This window comes from Bos indicus, chromosome 14, assembly GCF_029378745.1.
Source record: "Bos indicus isolate NIAB-ARS_2022 breed Sahiwal x Tharparkar chromosome 14, NIAB-ARS_B.indTharparkar_mat_pri_1.0, whole genome shotgun sequence".
NCBI classification, from domain to species: Eukaryota; Metazoa; Chordata; class Mammalia; order Artiodactyla; family Bovidae; genus Bos; species Bos indicus.
Window position 1 is genome coordinate 26,591,079 of NC_091773.1, and position 23,167 is coordinate 26,614,245.

The following is a 23,167-nucleotide window of genomic DNA, read 5'->3' on the forward strand; positions in this document are numbered from 1 at the left end:
ATACAAGTATGTTGTAAAAATAATAATTCACAAATATATTGTAAAAATAAATATATATTGAAAATATATTTTTCCCTTTTTTATTCATCCACTTATATTTTTATTCATCCATATATTTTTTCCAACTGTTTCTTTTTTGAAAAATCTCTTTTTCTCTAAGATTATTTTCTTCCTATCTCTTTGCTGTTGAAATGGCTTTTTTCAAGAAATAGTGTTTGCCCCTGTGGGGAGGTACATTTATTTTTCATGATCATCCTTAGTACTTTTTCCTATCACCTGTTCAAAGAGATTGGAGGCAGGAGGAGAAGGGGACGACAGAGGATGAGATGGCTGGATGGCATCACTGACTCGATGGACATGAGTGTGAGTGAACTCCGGGAGTTGGTGATGGACAGGGAGGCCTGGTGTGCTGCGATTCATGGGGTCGAAAAGAGTCGGACACAACTGAAGGACTGAACTGAACTGAACTGTTCAAAGAAATGCAAATTTTAAATAAAAATAAAGTAATTGAAGTCCTTGCTTTTATGATGGCAATTTTTAAATATAATTGCCAAAATTAAAAAAATTATTTGCAACCTTTTATTAATTTCCCAAATTTATGTAATTTGATGTTTGTTTTTAATAGCAAAACCCTCGAATCCCGCAGCACTGAATACAAGGCTTTGCACCAACTCGGCATCAAATATTTGATGAGTGTGGGAATTCCTGGCGGTCCAGTGCAATCCCAATGCAGGGTCACGGGTTCCATCTCTGGTCGGGGAAATACATCCCACATGCGACATGGAGAGGCCAAGAAAAAGAAAAATATTTGATGAGTGAGTGAATAGCCTCTAGCTTGAAACTCCTGAGGTTGGTGTAGGGACCTCAGAACAATGAAAATGTGCGTCGTGATGCGGTTAAGCAACCTTGTCGCTGGCGCTATACTCTAATGATTCCCCACGAGGCAGTGCCCCTGCACCCCTGGAGCCTCCCCAGCTGGGGGGCAGTGCGGGCTGGCAAGGTGGGCCCCCTGCCAGGATCCTGGAGCCCATGGCGCTGGGTGGCAAGTGAGGCTGTGTCTGCGTCAGGGTCGCTTGGGGCTTGTTCCAGGGCCACGGGATTGAAGTTGGGGTTGGGGGGGTATCATAGAGTCCGGCTGGAAAGACATTCTGCGAGACTTTCAGGCTGCTCTGCCCTCTCCCCCACAACCCCCTCCCCTGTATTCTCACCTACGCATCCCCGAGGCTGGCAGAGGGTGACCTTATTTAGAAATGACATATTTTCACGTGAGGTCACACTAGGGTTGGGGGGTCGGGAGGGGAGCTTAATCCAACACGACTGTTTTTTTCCAGAGGATGAAAACACCCTGTGAAGAAGCACACCCCCAGGAGAGGCTACGTGCCAGCCAGGACCGAGCGGTGAGCGCTGGGGCAGCGAGCCAAGGACCGCCAGTACCACCGTGCTGGACCAGGCCGCGCGCATGCGCCCAGGGCCCAGGGCGGAGCGGCCCCGCCCACCAGCGCCTCGGCTTCAGGAAAGAAGCTGGGCTTGCTGGGTCACCCAGTTCTTTGTTAAAACAGCAACTCTAAGAAATGGGTGCAGGTTTGAAATGTTAGATTTCTCCACTGGCTGACAAGCGAGCCTGCCAATTCTTTGTTTTGTCTTATTTTTGACCTTGCGGGTGATGATATAATTTGAACTCCATGTATTGATGGGGCGCTGTGAGGTAAGTATCCCTTTATTGCTATGCTTTATTATTCCCCCTCAAATCTCCCACACCTAGGCCACGGCTGCTCGCATGACACCCACAGGATCTAAGGCGGGGGTGGGGGTGGGGTGGTTCCCAATTGACCAGCTCTTTCTTGGTCTTCAACTGGGAGGTGGGGGGTACCCCGCAGACCAGGTTCAGATGCAGGCTCGGATTCCGCAGGTCGGGGCACCTGAGCCTCTGCATTTCCAGTGAGGTCACTGATCACCCCGATGCTCTACTGTTGGTCACTCCCAACAGGCCTGGAGTACCAGAGGGCTTTTAGTTCCCGGCCCATTGGGGTCAAACAGGAAACTTTGGGCTCCTTTGAGAACAGCCAGGCTGGATGGAGGAATGTATGAACAGGCTTCCCTGACATGCATTGGGTCAGGGGGTACAGAACCCTGCCAGCTCTGGGACACTCCCTGCCTCAGTGACAGGGGACAACGTCCCTTCTCCAGGGTTATTTATCTTTATTGCCAGTCTTATCTTTTAGATTCCAGTTTACTGATGAAGACAGAGTTAGAATCCCTTGCATGAGATGGAGGAGATTTTGTTATCAGCGCCACAGTTTCCAGCTTGTCATTACCTCTGATTCCTCTCTGGGATTTCAAAGCCCTTCCTAAATCCAGCTCCTTGGAGCACTTAAAATAAAGATGCTTTAATAATAATACAACTTGCAATATTTCAATCAAGTCATAATTGATAAAGAAATCTACATTGTTTTCACCTGTCCAACATCTACTTGTTGTAGGGACGTTTGAACTCCCTTCTTAGGAGTGATGGTGGGTGGGATCAAATAGAAGACAGCGTTGCTTTTTTATGTTAACATTTGACAGTGTGAGAAATGGACTTTGTCAAATTAAGGACTGCCTTACCAATGCATCAGAAGCATGCATCTCAAACAAGTTTTAGTTCCTTCTGATGACACAGCATTAAATTGAACCGTAACCCCGCTTCATCATTACGAAGAAGGGCAGAACAGTGAGAGGCCCTTCTGTCCCGGACGGCCTCTGTGCAGACAGCCCTCGGATGGCATTTCTTTTGGGGCTTTTGTTACTGTGAAGGAAGCCTTTTTACTTCTGTCGCATGATTTGACACTGAAAATTATTGAAAAGAACAAAACCAAAGCCATGATGAAAATAAAAAACAACCCAATGTGTTGTGTATGTGTATCATTTGTATGGCTGGGACCGGTTTTATTGTTTTTGGAACTATTACAAGACTTCTGTTAAACATGTTAAATGTTAAGAGGAAACAGACTCTTGGCAAATGTGGAAAACCAATTACAGAAAACGTCTCTGCTGGAGATGGAGAAGCACAGGGAGGGACAGAGGAACACGTGCCCCCGCCCTTCTCCAACTGCTCAACACACACAGATGATGCGGTGTCTTGAGAGAAAATACAACTGTTACGTCGTTGCCTTTACTTTTACATTTACAGTAAAATGACACTTCTCAGTTCAATCTACTTGTAGTGTTGTAGAGTATCACATACAGTTACTTTTCTTAAGGTAAATCTGATGTAAGAGAAGTAGTGTTTCCGAAATAAATAACTAGAGTATGACTATTTGCTCTACAAAAGAAAAATAAAAAGCCTCACCACTAATAAATCAAATTATCTTAAATTTTAAACATTTGAATTAGAAATATTAATTTACTCAAGTTTTGAGAGCATGTCTGTTGTATACAGTGTGAGCATGCTATCATGTGAATATTAATTGTAAGATATAATTGGGCTTCCCAGGTGGCGCTAGTGGTAAAGAACCCACCTGCCAATGTAGGAGACAGATGCGGGATCAATCCCTGGGTGGGGAAGATCCCCTGGAGGAAGGCATGGCAACCCGCTCCAGGATTCTTGCCTGGAGAATCTCATGGACAGAGGAATCTGGCAGCCCATGGGGTCACACAGAGTCAGACACGACTGAAGCGACTTAGTACGCATGCACACATACTTATACTTGAAATAAATGATTCTTCAATTTTGAATTGATTAAAATTTGAAGAGCTAGAAAGCTGATATCCCGAATGGATCAATCAAGGAGACAAAACCTTTTCATCTGGGATCTAGCAGCAGTTTCTTGATGTTCTTCATGCGTTCCACACTCTGCTAAGCTCCAAGGTACACAGGTGAATAAAACGTGGTCTCTTGATTTCAGGGAACCTCCATCTTGGAATGGTAGGACATTAATTCAAACGTGATGCAGTCAGTGAACAGGAGAGACAGCCCATGTGGAAGGCACGCAGAATGTATTCATAGTGTCTTTGGGACAGAGCGGTGGACTTGAGGGTCCAAGTATGTGGGGAAGAGGAGGAGGAGGAGTTTACTGTGGGAGAGAGAAAGGATACAGAAAAGGCCAGGTACAGGCTACACTGGAGGAGTGGGTTGGGGCCAGGTCCTGATGGATGTGGGAGGCGGGAGAGAATGGAGGGAAAAAGAAGCACACTCATTTGGGCTTTTTGGAAAGACTTTTAAGAAGTACGTGCAGGGGGCTTCCCTGGTGGTCCAACAGTTAAAAAGCCGCCTTGCAATGCGAGGGACACGGGTTCAATCCCTGATCCGGGAAGACCCTTCATGCTGTGGAGCAACTAAGCCTGTGTGCCACAACTGTTGCGCCCACACCGTCTAGACCCCACACTCCGCAACAAGAGAAGTCACCGAAAAGAGAAGCCCGTGCACCGCAACTAGAGAGTAGCCTCCTCTCACTCCAACTAGAGAAAGCCTGCATGCAGGAATGAAGACCCAGCACAGCCAAGAATAAATAAATAAACAAATAAAAAGAAGTGTGGGCTGACTGAAAGGACTTGCCGACAAGGAAAGGCACCCGGGGACTAGCATCCCCGTGTAGGCTGCGGGTCCCAGGGAGAAGGCGGCATTTCCAGAATCTGGCTGTGCGCTGGAGCCCAGGAAGAGACAGTGGCCATATGTGGAATGCTAAGAAGTACTAGGACAGGAAGAAATGAGAAAGTAGGTAGGGCTTCCCTGGTAGCTCAGCTGGTAAAGTATCCTGCTGCAATGAAGGAAAGCCCGGTTCGATTCCTGGGTCAGGAAGTTCCTCCGTAGGGAACTTCCTTCTATCCCTGTAGAAGGAATAGGTTACCTACTCCAGTATTCTTGGGCTTCCTTGGCAGCTCAGACGGTAAAGGATCTGCCTGCAATGCTGGAGACCTGGGTTGGATCCCTGGGTTGGGAAGATCCCCTGGAGGAGGGCATGGCAACCCACTCCAGTATTCTTGCCTGGAGAATCCCCACGGACAAAGGAGCCTGGCAGTCTGCGGTCAATAGGGCTGCAAAGAGTTGGACACAACTAAGCACAGCACAGGGACTTGTTAGTTATCTAACAACAATTGTAATGTGTAAAATATTTTTCTTAATACTTGGATTTGAGAAATATCAGACAGTAATAGCTTAATTATGGACGTTTAAAAAAAAAAAACATAAATAAAAAGACAAGCACTGGCTAATAAGAAGCCAGATGATTCTCTGTGGGGCCTGCAGAGGGTCTCCCCTGCCTCTCTGGGCACCTGAGCTGTTGAGACACTGATGGTGGCCGTGCCTGTCACCCGCTGGTGGCAGTGAGACTCAGTGGGTTGGGCTTGTCGGGCACTGTGCTGCCCTGCATGCTGCTCACTTGGGGGGCTTCCCTGCCAGCATTTCGCTGGAGACAAAGGAGGCCTGGTGACCAAGGACGAAGAGTGGGGAGTGCTGCCATGGGTGCTGGGGGGGAGTGGAGGACAGCTGAATGCAATCTTTTTTATGCCGCTCAGCCCCCAGGTACATCAAATCCTAACACTGATCCTTCATCACAAAAGTTAAACAGACTTAGCCAACTCAATTTCCTGTGATAATGAGCATCAGAAATCACATGGATTAATGAACCACAAATGATCCCCTTCAGAATAATTTTATTGCTAATTTCTTAACCCTCCTGATACAAGCCCTTGGAAGGAGTGATGGCCAGAATTGAGGCAGGCTGCCCACTCTCCCCATCCTGGGCAGAGCTACAGCTGAAGATAGCAATGGCCACTAACCATGGAACCAGTGCCTCCACAGAGCAAGGTAAATGTGAGGACATTTGATTGTCTTCTGCATCCTTGATTGTCATTAAGGATATGCCACTTTTCAGCTAAAGGTACAGACTGAAGAAAAAAGGCAGGGAAAAAAAGTCTTAAAGGTACAGCCCTTTGCTTCAGCTTTATGCTACTGAATCCCCCACATTCCTGTCTTGCATTCTTTTTATTTAAAATATGTTTCTACTTCTTACTGTTGGCTGCATCGAGTGTAAGTTGCAGCACTCAGGCTCTTCATCACAGCACAGGGGCTTAGTTGTCCCGTGGCATGTGGCTCTCAGTTCCCCGACCAGGAATCGAACCTGCATCCCCTGTATTGGAAGGTGGACTCTTCGCTGGACCACCAGGGAAGTCCCTGTGTTGCATTCTTGATTCCTTCTCCCTTCACTATCTTCTGAAGGACTGGCTGATTTGTAAGCATTCAGACACTAACTGAATGACTGAACACCCTAGATCTATTCTGAGACTGACCGGTTAGATGTAGCTAACACAGCCAATAGGTATTAAGGGGGTCCTCAAAGAATTCACCTGCCAATGCAGGAGATGCAGGAGATGCCAGTTCGATCCCTGGGTTGGGAATATCCCCTGGAGGAGAAAATGGCAACCCACTCCAGTATTCTTGCCTGGAGAATGCAATGGACAGAGGAGCCTGGTGGGCTATAGTCCATGGGGTTGCAAAGAGTCAGACATGACTGAAGCCATTTAGCACACAGCATGAGAAGCAGTATGTCTGAAAGAAGAAAGAGAGAAGAAAAAGCAAAAGACAGAAAAGCAAGAGGGTGAGGGGGCTTGCTCATGTGCTATGTCCGTGTCTGTCTGTAAGAGAACAGGAGATGGAAATCTGAGTGAAGTTTTCTCTTTAAAAATGACAGGGATGCTTGACTTTCGGTAGCAAAGTAAATACGGGTGGCAATGTTGTATCTACATGGCCACCCAAAAGATGAATGAAAGGGCTAAAGAAAAAGTATTTAAATGTATAACTGTCAAAAAGAACTGATAAAAAATGAATAATAATATTCATAGAAATAATTAAGCCTATCTAGTGAGTGACAGAGCCAGCAGCTTTGAGCAGACTCAGGATTTTAGGCCTGAGTCCCAGCTGTACACCCACCAACTACCTGACTTTGGACAAGCTACCCTACCTCTAGAGCTTCAGTTTCCAAATCTTTAAAATGGGGGTAATTATACCTGCTCCCAAGGTTTTTGTGAAGAGGAAAGAAGATATTTAGGAGAGGTTTGGCATAGACCAAGTGTTCCATAAACATTACCGCTCTATACAGACGAGCCTATAGTTACACATCAAATATCAAAGCAAAACTCTGAAGGAAGAAACTTGCTGGAAGAGTCTCAAACATCTTTGGTAAAACATTTCATGCCTTATAGACTGTATCATATTATTTGCTGCTTGTGTTGCACTCAGTTTAACCTTTAAATTTTAATAACTTTTAAAAATTATTGGAGTGTAGTTGCCTTATAATCTGTTAGTTTCTGCAATGCAGCAAAATAAATCAGCTATGCATATGTATATATCTCCCCTCTTTTTTAGTTTTCCTTCCCATTTAACTCACCACAGAGCAGAGGTCCCTGTGCTACACAGGATGTTCTCATTGGTTATGTTTTATTCCTAGTATCAATAGTGTATGTCAATCCCAGTCCCCCAGTTCTTCCAGCCACCTCTTCCCCTTGGTATCCATACATTTGTTCTCTCCACGCCTGTATCTCTGTGTCTGCTTTGCAAATAAGATCATCTATACCATTTTTCTAGATTCCACATATACGCATTAATATATATTTGTTTTCCTCTTTTCTAACGTACTACAATCTGTATGATAATATCTAGTAAAATTTAGTAACTGTTAAGTAAAATTCATTTAATTAGAAAAATCAACAAAGGCTAGAAGTTTAAATGATCAAACGTAAATTTGCTTCACTGACAGACATCCACACAGTTATTCATGTTTAACTTCTGGAGACAGCTAGAGTCTTTATACTGATGATTTTTGCTTTTTCATTTCTTTTTTACCATGGGTGAGGGTGAGGAGCCTGCAATAATTGTCATTTGAGGAAGCTGCAACAATGTTTCAATATCTTGCTTTTATTTCTTCCTTTCTCAATATTTCTTCCCTTTTCCATACCAAAAGGGAGGGCAATATCAAATTAATATAATTTTGAGGAAAGTCTGTAAACTAAATTTATTTAACATCAAATCTGGTTTAGTGGAAATCCCTCTATTAAGGAATGAGGTCATGTCTCTTGTAATGAATCATGCCCATTAAATTTATCTTCTTTTCTGGATACCTTCCTTTCTTCATTTTGTTATTTCCAAGTCTCTAATTCTTGTTGATTGCTCAATTAAATGGAAGCACTGATTTTTTTTTTTTTTTTTTAGTTTTGAAAAGGGCATGAAACTCAAGCTACAAAATATTATTTGTATCAACGTATCTGCTTTTAACTCTGCAATAGTATTTCCTATCCAGTTTTTTTAAAAGCAAATACTGATTTTATTCAAAACTCTCCAAATGTTTTCTTTTCTGCATTGATTTTTTCATGTGTGTCTTCTTTCTTTTGCCTTCTTCTGACTGTTTTGATACTGAAAACAAAATAGGAAAGATGGTTGTTCCCTACTATAATATTCATTGCCCAGAAAACTTACGGAGAATGAAAGGAAACCCTGCTCTTCACGTTGGCTAATAACTGACTCATCTCCATACATTTCTCTACTGCTCATTTTCCTTGATGTCAAAATTACACACTAAAAGATTACAGCTCCACTTAAATAACTCCCACTTATTTTCATAGACAGTCCGAGGAGAACTATAATCTTCTCAAGGATTCTTCAAAAGGTCTAGTCTATTCCCAGGCCTTGAAATATGTTCCAGTACATAGAATATATCAGGATTTTACGCCTGAAATCAGTTATTTTAACAATGGAAGCAAACTTGGAAATCTACCAGCCCCATATCCTCTTTTTAACGTGTAAGGAAACTAAGACCCAGAGAAGTTGTACTGCGTAGAAAAGAATTATTTCACAAATATATGTGTATATATCATCTATACTGCTTACATTTTTATAAAGAATATCACATGAATCGTCATAGATACTAATTAAGGGGATCTTGAAGACAAAACTAAGCGGTTTTTTTATAACATTTGGCCCTTTTCAATTAATATTTTTAACCTTAAAGGAAATCTTTATGGCAACACAAATGATTTTATTTCCTAGAGGAGATGATTTTGTGTTTTGAAACAGCGCCTTTACTCCAGATTCAGATGCCGTGACCTCGTATAAGTTCGGTTTCCCACCCGGGTTCCCCCCCGGGCGGGGACTGCGGGCCGCCCAGGCCCCGCTCGCACCCATCTTGCCCAGTGCCCGGGCGGCGGCGGGGACAGCGACGGCCGCGACCAGACAATGTCCTGCATTCACGGCGGCCTCGGCCAATCACAGGCCGGCGCCTCCCGGCCCCGCGCGGCGCCACCGGCCACGCTCGGGCCGGAGGAAAACCTGGCCTCCGGGCGGCCATCTGCGGCCATCCTGGGGCCGGACGCCGTGCCCCGCCTGCGCCCCGGCCTGGAGCAGCGGGCCCGGGGCGGCGGACCCCGGGGCAGGGGTCGCACTCGGAGCGCAGGACGCGCCTCCCCCTCCGGCTCGAACGCGGTGCTGTCCCTTTAAGACGAGCCTCCTCCCGGGCCGAGGAGCGCGTCGGCGGCCCTGCCGCGGGGGGCAGCGACATCCGGGCTACCGGGCTGGCGACGACGACGGCCCCTCGGGCAGCTCCCAGCCTCTGCGGGACGCCCGGCTGGCCGCGGCTGGGGGCGGGGGGGGGGCGCTGCCGGGGAGGGAAGGGCGGGCTTCAGCGCCACGTAAGGCCCCGGCCCGGGTGAGCCTCGCCGCCGCCCGCCCCCACCTCGCGGTCGCCGGAGCTTGGACGCCGGGGCCCGGCACGCGGGTCACGGACGCTTCGCCCTCGGGGCCGCGCTTCGCGCGCCCACGTCGGGCCCGCCCCACCTCCTGCGCGTGCACGGGGGGCGGGGCGCCGAGAAGTCAGCCAATCAGCGGCGGCCGACCCGGGACCGCCCCTGGAGTCCTCGCGGGGGGCGGTGCGGGAGGCAGAACTTCATGGGGGGCGCGGCGCGGGGCGGCTGGCGGGCGACCCGGGAGTGCGGTCTGGCGGAGGAGCCGGACACCGAGCCTACCGGCTCCAACTCGGCAGCTCCGCGGAAGTGAAAGGGAGGGAGCGGCGGGGAGGGGCGCGGGCGGCGCGTGAGAACCGGCGCGGGCGGGAGGAGGGGGGCGGTGCCGGGAGCAGGTGGTGCAGCCGGAGGCGGGGGAGGAGAGGGCGGGCGCGGGGGCGAGCAAGCAAGTCCCAGAGATAGAGAACTAGGGATGGACGTGCAGAGTTAATGAGCGTGAAGCCAGAATCTGTCAGGGCTTATTTATGCAGCACGGAGAACTTGAAGAAGTTGTGCACTCACTGGTGAGATGCGTCCTAAGATTTTCCTCTGTCCGCGTTTTTCTAAAGTGGGTACAGATTTTTGATATCTGGTAAAGTTTATTAAAATTGAAAGTTGATCACTATTTTATCATGGGAGTTGGGGGCGGGGAAAAAGAACAAAAGGCATTTTAAAACTAATTTCTGCAATCTCTTCTACCGAAAATTTGAGAAAGAATGTATGTTTCTGCAGTCAAGACACACTGAGTTAGTTTTTAGGGTAGAATAGGGGGTGTATGCCGACATGAACAAACCCACACCTCGAAGTCTCATTTTCCTCACCTGCAAAATGAAAGCCATGACCTCTACTTAATCTCGTAGATGTTTTGTCGTTCGATGCGATCGAGGAAAAGTGGAATTTTGTCCGGTCGCACTGGAGGGACCGCCCTGGGCAGCTGTCCCAGGCCACCTTCTCCCCCCAGATGGTCTCGTCCCCTCGCAGAGCGTCGTCCTGCTCCAGCCCACCTCGTCCTGAGGTCCAGGTGTGGGTAATCTGGGAGCCTCAGAAACGTCATCTGGGTGTCCTACAAAGAGCTCGGCATCTCCCCTCCAAACATGCCGCGTCTCCCATCTCAGCAGCTGCATCGCTGCAGCTCGGTCGTCAGCCCCTCACCCCATCGGCGAGTCATTAAACCCCTGGGCCCGCTTTACTTCCGTACTTCTTGACGCCTGTTTGTCGCTGCTGCCCTGCTCTGGCTTCCTCCACGCAGGCCACCGGCGTCTCCCACCTGGGTTACCGTAGTTACCTGCTCACTCATTTTCCTGTCCGGTGGTTTTGCCCCACCCACATCTCGATATTGCAGCCACATAGATGTTTTATTGTAAAGTGCCACGTGTAATCTCTTAGGGGATGTTTGTCACCCTCAGGATAAAGTCCTGTCTCCTTAACTTCTCTTTATAAGGCCCTCCTAATCCTGTCTCCTGCTAGATCTCTCACCACCGGCCACTCTTCCCACCCGTCCTCAGTTCCAGCCTACCTGAACTGCTTTCAAATTCTCTAAATGTGCCCAGTCTGCTCTGGTTTCTGCAGCCCTCCCTAGTTTCCTTCTTTTCTGAGAGCTGGCTTCCTGCCTTTCCCTCACCTCCTTCCCCAAAGTGTGAAATAATTAGGGGCGCCCACTGCACCCCTGTCTCTGCAACAAACTATAGCCCTTTCCTGTGGTGGCTTGTCGTCGAGCAGGGGCTGTGTGGTGCTCAACATTGTTTCCAGTTCCTAGGAAGATCCTGGCAGTAGTGGTCGGAGCCAGTGACCCTTTTAGAACACACAGTGAGGGGCACAGGAAGCCGATAGCCTTAGGTGTCTACTGACTGATTCATTTTATATTGCTGAGTTTTTCAGTTTTGAATTCCTCTTCTCTTAGTTAAAGGTTTCTTTATAAGAGTAACATTTAAAAAAAACAATAGATTTTACTTAAACCGTGATTTTTTTGTCACAACAATAAATCTCTTTCAGCAGAAATAGTGTGTGTGGTTTATGAAATGAAATTCATGGCCAGTGGCTGCCGTTCAATGCAAATAGGCAGAAATGGGTTAAATGGACTCATTTTACACTCAGACTCTGAATCTAAGCTGAAAGTAATGCCCCAGTAATGATTGAGGGAAGGCATGGAAAGAAAGAGTATTAAGCTGAGAGTTTTGGTTCCTTGTTTATTATTATTAATTAAAAAAAATACCATTAGCCATATATTAAGAAATTACTGATACTGACTTTAAAAAAAACAACTCCCGATACACCTAATATTTTTCTTTTGCTTACAAGAAATGTCCTCATAAGAAACTGAAATTCTCATTTCCTTGTGCTTGAAGCTCACAATACTAACATATGTATGTTTAGATATGTAGTATTTCTGAACCCCGCCCTGCCACACACTTTCCAATAAAGCTCAACAAGAATTCTTTGTTGAGAGATGTAATATTTGGAGGGGAGGATAGGGGAATAAATCTTAAGTACTGCAGATTGTTTCCCTGCAGCCTTACTCTGAAGGAGATCCTTGTTGGTTTTCTCATTACTGTACAACTAGTCTGTTGATTCTGTTACACCTTGGTGGGAGGGAGGGGCGTTCAGTAAGAAATAAACATTTTTCAAAAGAAGGGAGGGTAAGCTTATTTCTTTAATAAAATAACAAAAAATCAATGAAATTATATAAAAATAAAAGTAATGTATTTAAAGTATTTAAAGGAGAAAAAACATGTATTATAATTATTTACTATTTCTACACCAAAGTATTCTCTCAGCATGTATCAGATCTGTTTATGGGACTCACCAAATAATTATTATAAACAAATGATAAGGGTTTAAAAAATGTGAGAGAAATGGCTTCTTTTGCATATGTCAGCTTGGGTAATTTTGAGTTTAGAAAACATTTTATTTACTGTGATTTAGTAAAAATCCTATATTTTACTTACATTTTAGTTAGTTCTGTTTTTCAGTTTTTAAACCTTAAAAAAAAATCTTATTTCCAAACTATAGAATGGTAAAGGATTATTAAGAAACGGTTTATAGTGAAACATTTTTTACAAATAGCTACTTTTAAGAGGGGATTCCCTGCAGTGGTCCAGTGGTTAAAGGTTCTGCATTTTCACTGCTGAGGGTGAGGGTTCAATCCCTGGTTGGGGAACTAAGATCCTGAAACCTGCACAGCATGACCTAACAAAAGTAAATAAATAAATATAAAGAACATATCTACAACAACATACATTTCAGCCTTATTTAAAAATGTCAAGCCTGATTAAGTGACGCCTTGAGAGAATCACACATTGAGGCTGAGATCTAAGATTGCCATTTGCTACATTTGTTGGTTTTAGCAGAGATTTCAAGCTGATTGGGCAGTCAGCTCAGCAGAGATATGCAGACAGTGATGACCAACAGGTAGCAAAGAGGAGAGAGGGTGGGATTTGGAATTAAAAGACTCAGGTCTAAATCAGATAGCCTTGTACCTTCTGCAAGTTACATCTGAGACCAAGGGTCTACATTTATAAATTAAGCAACTATTTGTCATTTTGACCACTGTGTCTGTGAGGATCATGTGAGGATAATGTATCCTGCCAGCCTTGAAATACTAGATAACTCATAGTTCCTGCTACTGTCCTATACATTCTGTTTTGTCATTGGAGACATTTGATTTTCACGGAAATAATAAAATTATATATGAATTATGTATGTGTGTGTATGAAAGTGAAAATGTTAGTCCATGGAATGACCTCATGGACTGTAGCCCACCAGGCTCCTCTGTCCATTGGATTCTCCAGGCAAGAATGCTGGAGTGGGTTGCCATTTCCTCCTCCAGGGGATCTTTCCAACTCAGGGACTGAACCCGGGTCTCCCATGTTGCAGGCAGATTTTTTACCATCTGAGCCACCAGGGAAGCCTATATATATATGTTACATGTTAAGTCACGCCAGTCGTGTCTGACTTTGTGACAGTGGACAGTAGCCCACCAGGCTCCTCTATCCATGGGATTCTCTAGGCAAGAATACTGGAGTGGGTTGCCATGCCTTCCTCCAGGGTATCTTCCCGACCCAGGGATTGAACCCATATCTCTTATGGCTCTTGCATTGACAGGCAGGTTCTTTACTGCTAGTGCTACCTGGGAAGCCCCTCTCTCTCTGTCTCTCTCTCTATCTATATATATATATATAATGCATGTATATACATATATATGTATATATATATATATAAAGGAAATAAGTTACTTTTTCATAAACTGTGACTCCTCAAGGAGGATTTATATATGCTTGCATTTATCTGTGGGTAATAGCTGATATCAGAGACAATTGGGATACCCTGTATAAAAAACAATCCTTGTAGTAAGGTACAGAGGATGCTGGTGTGTCTAGAATTTGTGGTACTCTATGTAGAATGCAGGAGCAAGGTGATATGTGTGTGTGAAACTAATAAAAATGGACAAAGGAAAATAAGGCAGATTATTAATTAAGTTCAGTTCAGCTCACTTCCTCAGTCGTGTCTGACTCTCTGTGACCCCATGGACTGCAGCATGCCAGGCTTCCCTGTCCTTCACCAACTCCTGGAGCTTGCTCAAACTCACGTTCATCGAATTAGTGATGCCATCCAACCATCTCATTCTCTGTCGTCCCCTTCTTCTTCTGCCTTCACTCTTTGCCAGCATCAGGTCTTTTCTAATGAATCAGTTCTTCACATCAGGTGGCCAAAATATCGGAGCTTCAGCTTCAGCATCAGTCCTTCTAATGAATATTCAGGACTGATTTTATCTCTCTCTCTTTTTTTTTTCTTTTGAAAAAAAAAAAAAAAAAAGTATTTATTTGGCTGCACTGGGTCTTAGTTGTCTCATGTGAGTTCTAGTTCCCTGACCAGGGATTGAACCCAGGGTCACTGCAATGGAAGCATGAAGTCTTAACCACTGGACAACCAGGGAAGCCCCAGTGAAGCTATATCTTGTCTGGTGTTCACTGTCAAAGGCTAAAGAAGGAAGATATTCTTCAATGACAGTATTTATTTATTATTATTTACCCATGATAAACCTGGAGAATAAAGTAGCAAAATGGCAACCAAAACACTTCTATATCCTTGACTCCTTCACCCAAGTTTGAAATATTTGGCCAGTGGTTAATTATCCTAGGTTTGACTGAAAACTTTCATGCAGAAAGCTATAGTGCATGTGATGTGGGTGGTTAAATAAACACAAGATGTATTTTCTCTCAAGGAAGAATTCTGAGAAAGAAAAGAAACAGAGACCTAAGATGTTTGTGAATGAGCCTGCACTCTGCCTGGGAAGGAGGCTGGGTGGGCAACTTCCCGCTGCTTCTAACGGAGCTCCCCACCCCCCCCACCCCCCCCACCCCCTGCCCCCACCAAGCAGAGGAGGCATCTCCTACATGAATACCCTACACTCGCCCTGTATTGTTCCACCCTCAGAGTCTCATTCTCTTGGGTCCTAACACTATCCATTTTCTGAAGTTGCCTGTTAAAATATAAATCTCCCTGAGAGGGGTGTCACTGGAACTGGGAGCTAACACCTACATAATCTTTTACCTGCTCAGCAGAGATGGTTCTTATCCTGCTGAGAGCAAGGAAGGGAAGAAGATGGACACATGAGAGCATGTGAACAGCCAAGGTGGAGAGGAAGGTCCCACAGAGAGGAGACCGAAGCACGCTGACAGTTTTACTGGGACAGTCCCTCCAGCTCTGTTTCTGTGCAGGTGTGACATCCTGCCATCGGGTTCCGACCTCTGCCCTCAAGCTTTCAGATCTCTGCATCTGGCAGTACCCATAGCTCTCGACTGTCATGAGGTTCAGCTGGATTCAGATTAGCTTTGTGGTAAAAATGGCACTAGAAGAAAAAGCAGTCTGAAGGTCAGAAGACCCTAGTTCTTTGGGACTTTGAGCTATTCAGACTTCAGTTGCCACATTTGCAAAAAAGAAGGAATGGATTCTGTTCCTATTCTGCTCTGGGTTTCATCCTCTCCCTGCAGACTTCTCTCCCAACTCTTTTTACTGTAACTAAGCCTCCACCACAGGTGGTAACAAACAAAACAAAACAAATGTGGTAGCTCCTAAAAGGTGGAAACAACCCGAATGTCCGGGGATGTGTGGATGAACAAATGTGGTCTCTACATACAATGGAATATTACTCAGCCTTAAAGAGGAAGGAAATTCTGACCCGTGCTACCGCATAGATGAAACTTGAAGACATTATGCTGAGTAATGTCTCATTCCATTTCACTGGAGGCCTCTGCTAATGCATGTTTTCGGGCTCTGTTTTGTCATGTCTCAGCCTTGTTCTGCATGAACAAACCTCATTTTTAACTGCTGTTTTTGCAGCCCTCCAAAAGTGCTATACTCCCTCAAGTCCAAGTGTTTGCACAGCAGATCCTGCTGCCTGGCACCCTACTTCTTCCCTCTTCTTTGTCTAACAGATCCTACGTGTTCCTAAGGGCTCAGCTCTGAGAAAGCTGGTGCTGACCCCTCCCTCAGGCTGTAGGAGGAGCCTATGTGCCCATGGCACCCCCTGCTTATTCCTCCCATCATATGTGTATTATGATTTTCCCACAAAAGGTCAGGGATTTTGGCCTCTTTATGGCATGCTCCCAATCTGATGCAGGCCTGACACAATAAACCTGTTGAATAAGTCACTGAATATACTTTTAAAAAATGCTTCAGTTCAGTTGCTCAGTCATGTCCAACTCTTTGCGACCCCATGGATTGCAGCACACCAGGCTTGCCTGTCCATCACCAACTCCCAGAGCTTACTCAAACTCATGTCCGTCAAGTTGGTGATGCCATCCAACCATCTCATCCTTATTTTTGATTTATTGCTTTATTTGGCTGTGCCAGGTCTTTGTTTCGGCATGCAGGATCCTTAGCTGTGACATGTGGCTTTGCGTTCCCTGATCAGGGATCAAACCTGGGTCCCCTGCATGGAGAGAGCAGAGTCTTAGCCACTGGACCAGAAGGGAAGTCTCCCCCTGAATATTCTTAAGAACACATTGTTTAAAAAAAAAAAAGTACTCATTGTTATAGGTTGGTCTAATCGATGATAATTTGGCTTATAATTTTATTTCTGTAATTTTATTCTCTTCTTATAAATATCATGTCTTTATCTTTTATGTTATCTTTTTTTTTACCTACTAATTTTAATACTTGACATGTCAGTAGAGTCAGGCTTGGCAGCACATAACAAAAAATTCTCAGATAACATTAGCATAAACAAAATACAAGTTTGATCCCAATTCTGCAGAAGTTCAAGTACAGACAGTGTTGGGCTGATACCCATTTCACTCCAAATCTTCAGGGATTAATTCTCTTTCAGCTTCACTTGGCCATCCTGAGGCTGTCTTTGTGCTCCAAGACGGAGGCCGGGCTGGAATTCCAGGAAGGAATCAAGAAAGGGTGTAGGGTGTACAGCAGCTATCTTTCTGGAAGCTCCTCAGATGCTCACATACAGCATTCTTGCTCACATATTGCCGGGCAGCTTAATCACACGTAGCTGCAAGGGAGGCTGAGATACACAGTCTGTATTCCGAGCAGACATGTCCCCAGCTAAAATCCCACTGGTGTGGAAGAGGAGCAATGAATATCGGGGGACAAAAAGAAGGGGAGGCCAGACCTGAGTATAAAAAAGATACAAACATGTCAATACCATAATCCAGTTTAATCTAGATTTCAGATATATTCTTCCCAGCTCCTAATCTCCTTTGTTGAAAGGTCATGACATTTAGACTCGGGAGTTTTCACACTAAGCAAAGCCCTAAATTTCCAGGTTTTCTCCTTTTACCAGGTAATATGCTGTCCCCTTGTCCTTCATATGGGGCTCAGAGATGGGGCAGAGGGAGGTGGAGCTGAGGACTACCAGTGGAGAAAGGGCGCAGTAGTAACAAAGGCAGGATGTCACGTTTCAACACGTCTGGTCTGGCCCCTGTGTCTCCCAGGCCGGCTTGGCTTTGTCCTGTTTTTCTCTGGCTCGGCTCTCCAGGATGTGTTCCCAGCAATTCCCGACCTCCAGCACCTGCAGTTCCACCCCGGGAAGCTGGAGGTCTCTGCTCCTCCACGGGCCACTGTGGATGCTCCAGTCACCCTAGATGAGTCATCGGAGGCCACAGTCTCTGCCACCAGGCCAGGTGCAGATGTTGCCTGCAGGGGACCCCAGTCTGCACCACAAACCTGCTCTCGCTTGTCACCAGCCTCATAGCCTCAGCCACCAGCCCTGATGGCATGCCCCCACTCCCTGTTCTCACTGTCACTCTCCAAGCGTCTCCTTCTGATCTTTTCCCTTCCATTATTTTTCCTCCCTCCCAGTGCCTTTCGGGGTCCTCAGAAACCCTGATTGCTCTCATGGCTTTGTCCGGCTTTCATTCTCCACCTAACTCACTGTCAATCTCCTCCCCTGAATCTCTAACCTCCATCTCTTCTCTGTAGCTGAGGACTCTGCTCCAGGCTCAGCATCCTCCTCCCTCCTTTTCCACAGGCTTCTTCCTCTCCCCGAGAGCCCCTTTTACTGTGAGAAAAGCCCCCCTTTTTTTGCTGCTCCATCCGTTTTCTTTCTTTCATCGCCAAATAAGGAAAAACACTTCACTTAGCCATTGCTCCCAGTGATTCATCACCACTCCTAACCCAGTTCCTTGTCATCAGGTGGCACACGCCACCTCTTTGTGGTCCCCGGTGAGCTCCAAATTACATCATCCAATGAAAGTAACAGATTCCTTGATTGTAACATGACACTAACATCACTGCCCTTTCATTACAATTTTCTCTTGCCTTCCATCACACTACATGCTCTGGCTATTTTCTCACATTTCATGACCGCTCTGATCAGTGGTAAAACATCACTGCTTCCTTGGTGGCTTGGATGGTAAATAATCTGCCTGCAATGTGGGAGACCTGGGTTTGATCCTTGGGTCAGGATGATCCCCTGGAGGAGGGCATGACAACCCACTCCAGTATTCTTGCCTGGAGAATCCCCATGGACAGAGGAGCCTGGTGGGCTACAGTCCATGGGGTGGCAAAGAGTCGGACATGACAGTAACACTTCCAGTTTTCTGACCACACTGATCAGTGATAAAACATCAGTGCTAACAACTAATGTTTATGAGCACTTATTTTGTGTCAGGCAGGTCAGATGGTTTACACACATCATTTCCTCTAAAGCTTGTATTGACTCTGTGGAGGAGATGCAGTTATTACCCCCACTTTACAGATAAGGAAACTGAGGCTCATAGGCCTACAAAGGTCAACGATGTGCTCACAATGACAAAGCTAGTAAGAGTTAGAGCTAAACTCAAACCCTAGTTTGCTGAATTCCAAACCAGGAGGACGCTCTGGTTCTGTTCCACCTATTGTCCCTCATTTCCTGATTTCACCTTAAATATGAGACTTTCCCAGGCTTTTCTGTTCTGGGTTACCTGCTCCCCTGGGTATAGACACTTACTTTTAAAAGGAAATGTAATTCCACAGAGTGAGCACTCCATTTGTTTTTACCCTATTATTATGGAATGTTTAAACACAGAGAGAGACAGAATCGTGTAATGACCCCTTACCCTGTCCCCAGGTAACACCACCCAAGTCCAACAGTCATTCACTGATGGCCACTCTTGTTTTGTCTGTACCCCACCATTCCCCATGCCCCCCACCAGATTATTTTGCAGCAAATCTCAGAAATCATATCAGTTCATCTGTAAATATTCCAGTGTATTTTTAAAATGTTGTTGTTGTTTGGTCTCCATGTTCGACTCTTTTGTGACCCCATGGACTGTAGCCCACCATGCTCCTTCTGTCTGTGAGATTTTCCAGGCAAGAATACTGGAGTGGGTTGCCATTCCCTTCTCCAGGGGATCTTCCCATCCCAGGGATTGAATCCATGTCTCCTGCGCTAGCAGGCAGTTTCTTTACCACTGAGCCACCAGAGCAGCCCTTTTAAAATGTAAGGGCCCTTTAAAAAGCCTTAACCATGAAAACATTAATATGTCTAAAAATGAAGAAGAATCCCATAATATCAGCAAATATCCAAGCAGTCACATTTCCTCAGTTGTCTCATAAAGTTTTTAAAGAGTTGGTTTGTTCTTTGTTCAGATCGGGATCCAAATAAGGTCCACACACGTCACTCTTCAATAAATCTCCCTTAATCATTTGATTCCTCTTTTTTCTTTTCCTACACCCCCAGCTCCCACAATTTATTTGTAGAAAACACCCATTCCTTGGTGCCCAAAATCCACCCTGTGAATTTTGCTGATCACATCCCCCTAGGGTTGTTTAACACATCGATCCCTCCACCCATCCAAATTTCCACTAAACTATGGTCAGATGGAGAGGTGTGAGCTGATTCAAGTTTATTTTTCAGCAAGATGATTCTGTAGGTGAAACGATGTACTTCCATCAGGAATCTTCTTTATTTAGGTGGCTTCCAAGTGTGAATCCAGCTTCATTCCTTTATCTTAGGCTAACTGATATTCGCCATTATCTCAAAATCAGCATGTCTAAAAACAAATGTATCTTCCCCCACACAAGCTTTCCCTCTTGACACCTTCTCTGTTTCTGCCATTTCTGCTGTCCTTGTAAATGTCTTGGGCTCCCAGTCTCAGGGCCAAACTTCACTCTCCCTTGGCTCCCATATTCAGTCACAAAGACCTGCCAGTTCTCTCTCTCTCTAGGGCGTTAGAACCCTTTCCCCTTGCATCTCACACCCATTGCCCTTGTCCAGGCTTTCAAACTATTATAATACCTGCCCCCCACCCCACTGGTCTCTCTTTCCTCAGTTCCATTCCATAAACTGCCATTGGACCAAGGTCATACCTGACATCTTCCTTCAGTGTTGAATATTGGAGCATCAGATAAACAATTACTCGAGCTCTGGAATAGGCAAAGCTTCTCTCTGAGGATAATCCTGGATTTGTCTTAAGGGACACCCGTGGCCCCACACTAGGGGAAAGGCAGAGTTGCCTGTCATCCTGGTGAAACTCTACTTGTTAGCAGCTTTCTCTGCTTTCCTGGTAGGACGTTCACACTTCTGTTTGTTGTTGTTGTTCAGTCACTAAGTTGTGTCTGACTCTTGGCAACCCCGTGGACTGCAGCACGCCAGGCTTCCCTGTCCACTATCTCCCAGAGTTTGCTCAAACTTATGTCCATTGAGTCAGTGATGCCATCAAACTGTCTCATCCTCTGTCACCCCCTTCTCCTCCTGCCTTCAATCTTTCTAAACAGCAGGGTCTTTTCCAATGAGCCGGCTCTTCGCATCAGCTGACAAAAGTATTGCAGATTCAGCATCAGTCCTTCCAATGAATATTCAGGGTTGATTTCCTTTAGGATTGACTGGTTTGATCTCCTTGCTGTACAGGGACTCTCAAGAGTTTCAAACACTTGTGTTTGTCTGGTCCTAAAACATGTGCCTGGCTGTCGACCAGTAATACAGATTGGCAGCCACCTCGGCCCTGCTCTCACGTCACCCGCTGGCTGGCTCTAATTACAAGCCAAGCACACAAACACCCAACAACACAAAGAACTCCCAGCCCAGAGAGGGACGTTCAGAGAAAACTCCCTCAGAGACATGCTATCTGTCCACTCTTCCAAGAACTTCATTGAGTTAACCAGTGACCCTCTGCATCCTGGATGCCCTTCAACCAAGAGACTTTGAACATTATCCTGCTGATACTGCTCCTGCCCACAACTCACCATCTGTGAGAATTCCCATGTGACACTTTCTTGTAAAATTCAACAGAAAGAACTGGTATTCACAGAGCTGGTATACCATCCTTTCCATAGAAAAAGCTATGAGTTTATAGTTTCCCTTTTTATGCTGGTTATCAAGAGGCTCAGATAAAATTGCAAAGTCCAGTATTGGCTTAATCCTTTTCATTAGAAATTTTATATTTTCTCCAAGGTCCTGACTTCCATTTGTATTTCTCCTTTAATAATTTTCTGTTGTTATCTCATAAGCATCTTAAAATGCATTTTAGAATGATCCCGTGCGTGCATTAAGTGAATAAAATGCCACTGCATTCCTCCACCCAGGCAAAGGTTCATTGATTTACCTCATCTGACTCCAAGTTTACCTATTCTGTACCTTCTGATGGGGACACTGCCCTGTTCTATGGTCCCCAGCAGCACCCCAAAGCCCACCCACCCCAGGTACCTCAGTTCAGATGTCCTCATCTCCCCATGAGCCATCCTGACCCCCCAGCCTGGAGCAAGCTTGCCCTACTCTGAGGGCCTTTCACATTGTTTGTACACTATTCGTCCACCACTTCCCATGCACTATCTTTTATTGTTAGTTTTATAAGCTATTTTTTAAATTAAAAGTAATTTGTACATATAGTAGAAAATTGAAACTGTACGAGACAGCTTGCACAGGAAAAAGTATCTGCCATCCACAACTGCCTTAGAGGCAGTCACTATTGCTAGTCCTTTTTGTATCATTCCAGACACATCTATGCATTTACAAACATATGGATATAGGCATATGCATACATATATGTACATATATGCATATATGTGTGTAAGAAAACATACGTTTTCTTACAAATTCCTCTGTCCTTTTTCCCACAGCTATGAACATAACACATACATTCTTCTGCATCTCGACTTTTTTTTGGCTGCACTGTGCAGTTTGTGGGATTTTAGTTCCCCCACCAGAGATGGAACGTGCACCCTTGAAGTGGAAGCACAGAGTCCCAACTGCTGGACCACCAAGGAGGTCCCTAGACATTTTTTTATCAATACAACAGTATGACTTGGCGATGACAGCACATCAGTGCGCAAATATCCACCTCATTCTCTATGATACCTGTGCAGCTTCTGTTGAAAAGATAAACCTTAATTTATTTGATTAGTTATACATCGTGGTTGGTCTCTTTCTGGCTTAATGTACTCTTTCTGAGGGCAATGCAGCGAATATAACCACAGCTAGTATTGTCCTCCACAAATCCAGGGTATGGTATCTTCCACATAGGAAAAGCCTAATAAATAACTGATGGTCAACTTTTATCAGTAAATAGTCAAACAGAAAGTAATTCTACTTTATACAAATGTTTTAGGAGTAACTTGAGAAAGTCTTACAACATCAGCCTTTCAACTATGGCTATCTTTCAGTGATATTGTCTGTGGTCTGGGCTTGACCTTGAGGTGTACTGTATCTCAGCTCATGAAGAGAGCGCTGAGGGGGCCCAAGCCTGGGGCAGGGCTCCCAGGGGACGCACTGGGTCCAGCCAAGTTCCCGCCTTCAGCGTCAGGAGCACGGAATCTGCAGGACTGAGAGAAGCAGTCCGAGCTTCCCTGGTGGCTCAGTGGTAAAGAATCCTCCAGCCAACGCAGGAGACACAGGTTCCATCCCTGATCTGGGAAGATCCCTCATGCCTCGGAGCAACTAAGCCTGGGTGCCACAACTACTGAGCTTGTGTTCTCGAGCCCAGGAGCT

General features: G+C 45.5%; 1 long non-coding RNA gene across 1 annotated transcript; it reads right to left on the reverse strand.

The window, feature by feature from the left end:
• Positions 1 to 16,407: 16,407 nt before the first annotated feature.
• Positions 16,408 to 21,178, reverse strand: LOC139186899 (uncharacterized). Its single transcript, XR_011570580.1, has 2 exons — positions 20,551 to 21,178; positions 16,408 to 17,371 (listed from the first exon to the last, which is right to left on the reverse strand). It is a non-coding gene; the product is annotated as an uncharacterized lncRNA (long non-coding RNA).
• Between the last annotated feature and the right edge of the window lie 1,989 nt (positions 21,179 to 23,167).